At 46.6% G+C, this 10,000-nt stretch overlaps 1 protein-coding gene across 3 annotated transcripts in view; it reads left to right on the top strand.

The window, feature by feature from the left end:
* The window catches only part of exoc3l2b (exocyst complex component 3-like 2b), a 39,080-nt gene that overhangs the window by 2,222 nt on the left and 26,858 nt on the right, over positions 1–10,000 (top strand). Inside the window, exon 2 of one of the 3 annotated variants that reach the window (XM_086262555.1) lies at positions 531–582. The exons of 1 other annotated variant lie outside the window; for it this stretch is intronic. The gene's annotated coding sequence lies outside the window, so the exon portion shown is untranslated. Of the gene's footprint in view, positions 1–530; positions 583–5,868; positions 5,951–10,000 lie in introns of those variants that run through there. One more of the 3 variants, XM_086262553.1, reaches the window with a different exon arrangement.

The following is a 10,000-nucleotide window of genomic DNA, read 5'->3' on the forward strand; positions in this document are numbered from 1 at the left end:
TTTGTGTTCACGCCCTTTATGCGCTGATTCTAAAGCTGTTAGTTTGATGTCTCTCCAAACAAGATTGACTGAACCAGCAGCAAAAGAAGATCCAAACTGCGCTTCACATAAACATCCTCATGATAAAAATCACACTTCATGCACAGCTCTCTCGCTCTCTGTACTTCAACAACAGTTTCGGGTATAAAAATCTGTTTTCTGCATTATTCGCTTGCTTGTTACGCACAAGTCTACCGTTGTTTACAGCGCTGTCGGCCGTTGTTTACAGGCTGTCGGCCGCTGTTTGTTTCCTTTTACTTACTTCCGAAAAGAAAACCTAATTTCTGCCGTTCAACACTGAACGAATGTAAACTTTTTAAAATTATGCAAAATGCAAAACATTGTGTCTCTAGTAAAACCGCTGTAACTTCAGAGGTGATGTTCATATGTTGATTAATGGGTTTCTTTCGTTTTTGATCTACTGCAGAATATTTTTATAAAATCCCAGAACAGGAAAACCACCTTCATGTGTTTCTGTGTTTTATCTTCAGCTGCTTTGACACAAAGGCCTCGCTGTGACGCACACACCTGTGATAAAGTCTCGTGAGTGTCAGCTTCCTTTTTATAGATACAAAAATATGTAAATGTGCTGATCTGAATTATAATATTTCTGACTGTCTGAGGCAAAATTTCCCAGATTCAAATCCAATTGAATCGAATCGATTCTAGAATCAGTGACGACACCCAGCCCTACTGCAGTCTGTGGAAACTTTGTTTTTCACATGAATGTGCGGGGAGTGAGTTGCTTTGGGGGGCGACCTCTGGTGGACGTTGGAGGAACTGCAGTTTCAGTGACTCGGATTCAGATTTGCAGGCTGAGGTTGATGCGTCCTTCTGGATCAAGCATAAAAAACGTACTTTATTGCAGTGGCCGGTTGAAGGTGGTCAAACTGATTTTCCTGTATTATTCTGGAACGTTCTCTGTGAACGAGTCTGCTGATTGTCTGGTTCTTAAAAGTAGCCCAATGCTGATGTGACGTGACTTGTTTTGGCTGATTTACCGTTCAGATCTAAGCTGCATTAAACACCTGAAGGTCACAGCAGCACACGCTGACACTGGGCTTGTGAAATCGTTGCCATTTTTGTGGAAGAGTTTCGATTCTCGACTCCTTGGCCGGTGAAACTGGAAGAAACAGCAGCAGCAAAAACAAAACCACACTGACTGTACGGACTTCTCTCTTTGTGCCCCACTGACCTGAAACCAGCTCTTTTATTAAATCTGCAGCTGCTGACTCGGCTGCGCAGCTTTCCCTTCACATCGACCGTTTCACAACGCTGGTGTGAAATTTTGGAGAGTCCGGCGCAGATCTGGAACAAGCTGAGACGTATCTGTTTGAGTCATCGAGCTCTTTGTCTCTGGGATTTTCTCTCATGAAACTTGCATCCAAAGATTCGTCCACAGTGAAGATGATCAACACTCACGTATGACATTTAACACAAACATGAACCATCTCAGCCAGGTTCTTATCTGCAGCTGATTCAGGGTGGTGGGGGGGACAGGTGACTCTCAGGGCTAACACAGAGAGACAGACAACCACTCACACCCACACCCACAGCCCGTTAGCCCAAGCCCACGCATGACTGTGGGAGGAAGCCACAGGAGAACCCAGCCAGCCAGTGGATTCAAACCCACAACCTTCTAGTGGCAGCAGTGCTGACCACCCCGTGCTCCTCCTCACGGTGGGATGGGTGATCCTCGCTCTCTGCTCAGATTTAAGTTCCCACTCCCCTGATGGAGCTCCTCCCCCTCGCCGTGTCTGCGATTCTTCCACGACGCTGTGGAGGTCATCACAGAGCAGCCAGCTGATCTGAGATCAGAGAGAAGGACTGATGCTGAGCTGCAGTTTGATCAGATAAAGGACTCACACAGTTTTAAAGGTCGGAGACGTAAGAGTTACCAAAAAGAAGCACTAAGGAGGTTAATCGGGTATTCATCGACCCTCAAACATCTGTGAACATCTGTGATTGATCATTGACAGCACATGTCATCATCATTAAAGGATCCAGGAGGATAACTGCACACGCTCAGGAACACTTCCAGAAACCAGCGTGGAGGTTACAGCTCCATCATGCAGAGAAGAAGCCACATGTGACCACGATGGAGAAACAGCCTCATCTCCTCTGGACCAATGCTCCTTCAAAACTGATCCCAGGTCAGATGAATCCGGTGCATTTGGCCGAAAACTGGAGCCACGTTCTTGTTCTGTTTATAATTATTTATTCCACACTTGTGCGGCTTGTCGACGTCAGCTGGGTGTGAAACAACGTTTAACCCAAACCGTTATCACCTCATAAAACACGCGGACTTTCTCCTCCCGTGATGCGTTCCAGGTGCCTCGGAAAACTGAGCTTCTTTGCTGGAGCGAGTCGTTTCAGGAAAATGAAACAAGGGGAAAAAGAGGAACGATTGATCCAGAATGTGTTGATCAGAAGTGAGGAAATCATGGAGACTGCGGTGAAAGGTCATCTGTGAGTGAGGGCAAGGTCACCGGGGTCAGTGTGTGTGTGTGTTTGCTTTGACTTGTGTTGAAAGCAGTTAATGAGTACTGTGAGACCTCTTTTGTGAGGTGTTTACCAGCTGATGGATGACTCCCAGCCAGGAATGTAACACACACACACTCGTTTTCATATATTAGCGGGGACCTCTCATCGACATAGTGCTTCCCCTACATGCTCACCATAACCATAACCTAACTGTAACCCTGACACTAAGCCACACCTTGAGCCTCAAACATTACCTTCAAACTCGTGGGGACGGACACTTTGTCCTCATAAGTGACTTTTGGTCCCCACAAGTATAGTAGCATGTCAATTTCTGGTCCTCACAAAGATGTCTAAACACGTACACACACACACTTCAGAGGACATTACACTGACTTCCATTTGCTTCCTGCAGACTTCAGACTTTCCCTTGAGGTCTAACTTTAGCTCTCGCGTTCTTGGTTTAGTGAAAAACAGAAAGAACAAAGGAAAAGTCCAACAAAGAAAGAGTAAGACAGGAAGTGAGTGTGTATGCTGTTGAATTAGACATGAAAAGCTGAGTGTTGGTGTTTCTCTCCACCTGTGCTCATGCGTATATACTCGCTGTGCTGTTCCAGCAGCTGAGGTTGACCTGATCTGTAAGCTGCACAGTGGAGCTGGTGGTGTCCCTGTCAGACTGGAGGCGTGGGGGGAGACTGCTCTCAGTCATTTATTTAACAAATATCCTGATAAAACTGCACCAGACACACAGATTTAGACACAAAGCTAAAACCTGAAGGGGGGTTTGTGGAGTAAACAGTCAAAGGTTTTCCTGCTAGTATGAGGTGAGAAAGTACAAACAGCAGTTGCACTAATGAGACTAATAAGACTGTCACAACACGCTTCACATGTATTAAAGATCAGTGTGTTCCAGCAGACGCACAGTCTTACGTTCATGCTTCAGCTGTGGCCAATCATGGCCTAAAAATCAAGACAAGCTAACGTTTAAAACAAACCAGAGCCGACCTGATTGGCTGAGGGCGGCGGTTTCAGAGTTCAGGAGCTACAACCTCAAAGCATCTTTTCCAAGCGCGTGAGAGTCTCATCAGCAGCAGGACAGGAACTGATCACATATCCGTGCTTTACTGAAGCAACTGATGAACAGTGTACACGCACACGCACGCACACACACACACACACACACACACACACGCACACACACACACGCACACACACGCACACACACACACACACACACACACACGCACGCACGCACGCACACACACACACACGCACGCACGCACGCACGCACACACGCACACACGCACGCACGCACGCACACACACACGCACACACGCACGCACGCACGCACGCACACACACGCACGCACGCACGCACGCACGCACACACACACAGTGTGATTTTGTTGCTGCTGAATGAAAAGTGACCGTTTTCTGTGAGGAGGCAGCGTGACTTTGAGAGTGAAAGTCAGAGTGTGACTTTAGGCAGACCTGAGGGGGGAGTGGCCTCGAGCGGATCGCTCTGTGTGTCGGTCCTGAGGTGAAGGTGATTTCAGCCCGCTGTGCTGAGTCCGAGGACTCTCTGGTGCTTCCCGTCTGTCTCTGCTGCTGCGAAAAGTCTCCAATGCCCCAAAACAAACACGGGAGAGAAACGCAGCAGCACACACGGAGCAAACCGGTGATTAATGTGTTTGGGGCAACAAATCCACCAGATCAGGAACACAAAATACAAATCTACGGAGGGCCAGGGGGAAAAACATCACATCTGACAAAAAACAAAAGTTCCAGCATGAATTTAAAAGGTATCGACAGTTCTCCTCAGCCACAGGGGCGCGGATAGGAGGGGGGCAGGGGGTGGCACCGCCCCCACTGAATCGTGATACCACAGGATGAGAGCGAGGATAGGACCTGCAGGAATGTAACTGAGTACTTTGCTCAGGTTTAATGTACTTGTACCTCATTTAGTATTTCCATGTTATACTTACAGCGTTTCCTGCATGTCCTGAGTATAATCACTGCACCTCGTGGAGCTTTTGTTGCTTATTATTTGGCAAAACAATTACATCAGAATCAGAATCAGAATCAGAAAGGGGTTTATTGCCAAATGTTGAGCAGGTTTACAACATTAGGAAATTGCTGCGGTGCTTCAGTGCAAACATGCTGTCATAAATAGCACTTAAATAGACATGGAAAAAAATAAAAGTAGGGATAAGAATTAAAAGTGCTACGTGGAAAGATATGTGCATGAGTGCAGGTGGTGATCAGTGCCAAACATGGAATGATGCAGTGACACAGCGTAGGGTCATGTGTTAGTGGCGGGGACAGTCATATGGTTATTGTTCATGTGTCCAACAGCAGAGGGGAAGAAACTGTTCTTATGGCGAGAGGTTCTGGTGCGAATGGACCGGAGCCTCCTGCCTGAGGGGAGCAGGTCAAACAGACTGTTGACTGTTTGACCTACATTATTATAGACCGAGCTACTGAACAATAAGTCATTAAAATAATTAGAAAATGCTGAATTAAAGAGATTTGCACTTTAATAAATCAGAAATTCTGATACAGTAATGCCATATATTTACTTTAGTTACAGATGTGAACAGTTTGTTTAAATCAGGTCTAAATGTTTTTTTCCACTTTGTAAAACAATCCTGAGATCATGTTTAGATTCTTATAGTTTTATCTTGTCACATAATAAACAGGACCAGGGCTGCATACGTGCTTCAAAACTCCAGTTTAATACAATTATTCAGTATTTCGGACTAAATATTCAGAGTTCCTGTAACCCCCCCACCCACCCCCCCGTGCTGCATTCTTGGCCTCTTTGTTACGCTGTTGGTTTAAAATGGAGCACTGTAACAAAAAATAATTTCCCCCAGGGATCAATAAAGTATTCTGATTCTGATTCTACGCTGTTGTTGAGCCTGCGGTGAGCGGGATGAAAGTGCTGATGGTCGCACATCAGCGGGACGCCGCCGAGTCACCGGCGAGTCTGATCGCTGAAATGAACAGTTGGTTTGTGTGCCAACTGTGACGTCAGCACAGTGTTTATGACCCGCAGCACCCGACCATCATCATCTTCATCATCATCATAACAACAGCAATTATAATAACAAAGTCAGTTTGTTTTCATGGATTCATTAGACTTGTGTGTGTGACACACGTCATATATGATATTATCACAGCGATAAAGCGTCAGCGGTCTCTGACCTATCACTGCGCAGCTCCCGTTGCGATTGCGAAATTTCCGGCCGTGCCTGAAGGCAGCACCCCCTCCTCCTCTGTGCGTCTTCAGTCCCAGAGCCGCAGCTTTCTCCTCAGAGTGAGTCGAGCTTTTCTGCGCTGTCTCTTCGCCCGGTGTCCGGCTCCTGGACGCCTCAGCCCGGCTCCTGGTGACAGTGTGACCCGCCGCTCCGCCACCATGTCCCCGCGCTGTGAGTAACGAACACCCGCTGATGGAGCAGCGGACACGGAGAGTTTATTATCTGTTAGAATGATTTCAGATGCAGAGAAGTGAAAGTTTTCGGGGTTTTGAGCAGAAACTAAACATGACTGAATTTAAAGTGAAGATTGGATTTAATTTATTCGGATCGATCAGTGATATTAGAAAAGACAGGAAGTGACACTTTGTACTTGGCAGCCGTAAAAGTGAAAAGCAAAGACTTTTAGCTGAAACTGGATTTGTGGGTATTTGCAGTAAATGTACGTGCGGCCCATTATTGACGGTTCCTGGCAGCTTGTGAGTCTGCTTCTTTAGAGGTCAGCTGAGGTCAGAGGTGTTTCTGCTGCACTACAGCTCCCTCTGAGTCCTGAAGCTGCAGTCCACAGTCTGAGGTAGCAGGTGTGACCGTGGCAGGAAACGTCACTGATTAACTGAGTGCAGGTGAAAGATTGCTGCAGATCACAGGTCCACGTGAGCCTCCTGATGTCTCCGTGGGTGTTGTACAGCTCACTGGGGGACTTTTTCGTGCTGCTCTCTGATTGGCCTGAGGCTTCTGCTCCTCCTTACATGTGTTTTTAAAAATTCTTTGATTTCTTTAGAGCAGCTTTGCATGATTCAGAGTTCAGAATAATCCTTCTCTTTCTTAACCTTTGTCCGAAACCACCTGTTTTAGTTTTAGCCCCTCCCACTACAACCACGGGTCCTTTGAAGCCAGCTTCTTATTGACTCGCTCCTGCAGGTGTGCCCACGGATGACCATATCAGGGGTTGCCCCTCTCGGTGACGCCTGTGGAGAAGTTAGTGTTTAGAGCAGTTACACCGACCCTGCTGAACAAAGATTTGCATCTGTGCTGATTACAGAGGACTCTGTTTAAACCTGCAACAGCGTTTATTTTCAGTACAAACAAGGTGAAGTCAAACAGCGACAGGTACAGAGCAGCGTGATCACACGGCGTCACCATGACGACAGAGCCCAGCAGTGTCAGAGGATACAGGCTGAAGCCCTGCAAACTCAGAAGTCAGTGAACGCAGCACGTTCCTGCTTTTTCCCATTAGTGCTGCAAACAAACAGAAGAATGCAGACTGATCAAAGTCCAGGCTTTGTCTTTATTTGTCCTTCACACCTTTCTTTTATCGTTGCTTCACCTCCCTCCTCCTCCTCCTCCTCCTCCTCATCTTTATTCAGCTCAGTTGTTTCAGAGGCTGAAACGCTGCAGGCTTTTAATGAAGCATTAAGAAACTGTCCACTGTGATGGAAACATGGACGCTCCTCCCCCGCTGCTGACTGTCACATTTTAACTTCCTGTTGAGCCATGTGCAAAAACAAAGCAGATATGACAGATCTATGAACTTCAGTTTCTGTGCGAGCCCTTCTGCCCTGCAGAGGAACTGTTTTGACCTTTGACCTCCCTACTGTCGGGCATCCAAACTGCTGATAGCCTGCTGATGACTCCAAGCTGCGATCTTAACCGAGTAGTTTTTTGCTCACAGCCAAACGTCGAGTAAAACAAAGTAATAAAAAACGTGAAGACCAAGCCTGAAAGCGCGCCAGCTCTCCGGACGTCTGATAAAGTTTATCGCCGCGTATATTAAAGCTGCTCAGTTGTGGCAAACAGCCTAATCACAGTGATTTGGTCGGTATTGCAACGTCCATTATTTGACGTGATTATTCATTAACCCAACAGGCAGATATGGAACTTAAGACGCTTCCTTTCCAGGTATTTCTTTTAAATGTGACTCAGACAGCTGGAGTGCAGGTGGAGGAGGGCGCAGGAACACATACCTGTGTTCCATCTTTTGCACATCTTTGAAAACAAGGTTCTTTTATTTTGAAAATTCATTATGTGTCTGGCTTCCTGTCCTCCTCATCTGCTCTGTGCAGGCAGATGTGCAGATTTGTTTCCACTGATACTGCAGCACGTCTGATGGCATTGTGACAGTTGTGTTCAGTGTCAGGTCAGCTTGGGTGGGTTCTGGTTCTCAGGCTCAGACCAGTGAGTGTTTTTCACCCTAACGTCCGTCTCGCAAGGCGGAAAGGTCACCTGCAGCTCCGGCTGTTGGAACAGTATTCGAGGACCTCGGTAACGAGGGATCAGGGCGAGAAACATCAGAGGAAACCGCAACACTCTTGCTCCACCAGCAAAGGATCTCGAGCTGGTTGCCTCCCAGTGAGGAGGCTGCTGGTTAAGCGAGTGTTTCTGCAGGTGGGCGTGAGAGAAGGATACAGGGACCCTGTGATGGATTTTGATGGTGATTATTTCTGATTCGGAGCTGTTCAGTTTCAGGACATTAGCCTACATTCATGCTTTTAACTGGCTGTTGCTGTGATTGGTTGTTTTGCTGTCAGGAGGTTTGATCGTGTGCTTTAAAAGGCGTTTGCTGTTACCTGTGGACGTTCGTCTGGATGAACTGAAGCAGTTGGTGGTTAACCAGATAACCAGACCATGTAATGGTAACCAGCTGCTAACCCACTCCTGCTGCTACCTGTTAATACGTACATTGTGGTTCGGACCTGGATATTTAGCTAAGGTTGGAGCTGGTTTAAAAAGTCCACAAAGTTTCAAACGTGGAAGCAGCTCAGCGTTTACTGCTGACCGTCCTTCACCTGACCCGTAACAATTAAACAAATAAGTGCTTTAAGAGGAAGTGCTGTCGTCTAACGACATAACAACCAAACAGAGCGTAGCTTTCACCCCACTGATCCAGCTGAGTGCTAACCCTTCAGCTGTTGACTCATGAGGACACAGTGAGCTGTGGCCATAAACCAGAACTATGGGAATTCAGGCATGTGCAAACAGACTGACGGGTTAGATGCTGGCCCGTGGACGTTTTATTGGTCATCAGCAGCACAGGCACACCTTCGCTGAGCGCTCATTCAACTTTGACCTTAATAAACTTAAACCTGAGCGGTCCAATCAGCGCAGCTCCCGCAGCATCAAGTCTGGGAAACTGAGTTAAAGGATGATGGATTTGGCTCCACGCAGGCTGTTGGGTAACATGATGTTGGGGGGGAGGGAGGGGGTGATTGCCAAAGTAAAACCAGAGTTTGAGACTTTCTGCTTCGATCTGATTCGCCGGAGCGCAGCCATAAAAGCTGATTCGTGCTTTATCGCCACGAGCTGATTAAAAACATATAAAAGAAACAAATATTAACAGGGATTCAGATTTAAGACTGTGACTTCTAGAAGACACGAAGGTCAAACCAAAACAGGAAGTAAACACGAATAAGCATCCAGTTCAAAGCTTCTCTACAGTTTTCCAGCTTTTAGATGTCGTTTTCTGTGGATCCGTGACCCTGTTAAACATGACAGAGCTGATCCTGATCTGAACTCAGATCTCTCACACAGGTTGCACAACAGCCATCTGTAGATAAAAGTGCTGATGATGTGGGCTCAGGTGTCTCAGGTGTCAGATTCAGTCTGGCATGACAAAATCTTCCACCTTTCAGAAGATTTGGCCAACACACTCACATTCATCTCAGAGTTTTCATTCAGCCTCCAGCAGCTGTCCAGAGGATCAGAGATTTCTGCGTTTATTACAGCTTCGAGCTCTGACCAGCTGTCGTCCTGGAAACCTTCTCAGTTTGGTGCAGCAGCAAAATAAAAAGCTGCTTTCCAGATGTAAAAGAACAAAAAAAATGAAAACGTTTGAAAAGCAGCTGTGAGTGAGATGAGAAGCACAACACAGGAAGGTCCAAGCTTTCAAAATAAGAGCGATAGGACTAGTACATTAATCATGGATGGTGGATTTAAAAAAACATTAGTTGAAGTCTGAGCATCAGTTTGGTGACAGAACATCTGGACAGCTGGAGGCGCTTTAGCCGCTACCTTAGTGAGTTACTAGTGATTTGGTTCAGTTCTTGCTCTTACTTTGCATTAATGACCAGCTGTGGTCACACTGACACCAATCCCTTTATTAACTGCTCTGTTTTAGAGTTTGAGTTCTTTGAAACCAAGCAGACAGAAACGTTACAAACTGCACTCGTTTGCAGAGACGCGCGACTCGCCGCTACTTTATGTGCGATAAAAACAACTCGACGCTCC

Source organism: Aulonocara sp. 'chitande type north' Nkhata Bay, linkage group LG14 (assembly GCF_057382095.1).
Source record: "Aulonocara sp. 'chitande type north' Nkhata Bay isolate Kocher_YH1m ecotype deep benthic linkage group LG14, A_spYH_male_GT1.1, whole genome shotgun sequence".
Classification (NCBI taxonomy): Eukaryota; Metazoa; Chordata; class Actinopteri; order Cichliformes; family Cichlidae; genus Aulonocara; species Aulonocara sp. 'chitande type north' Nkhata Bay.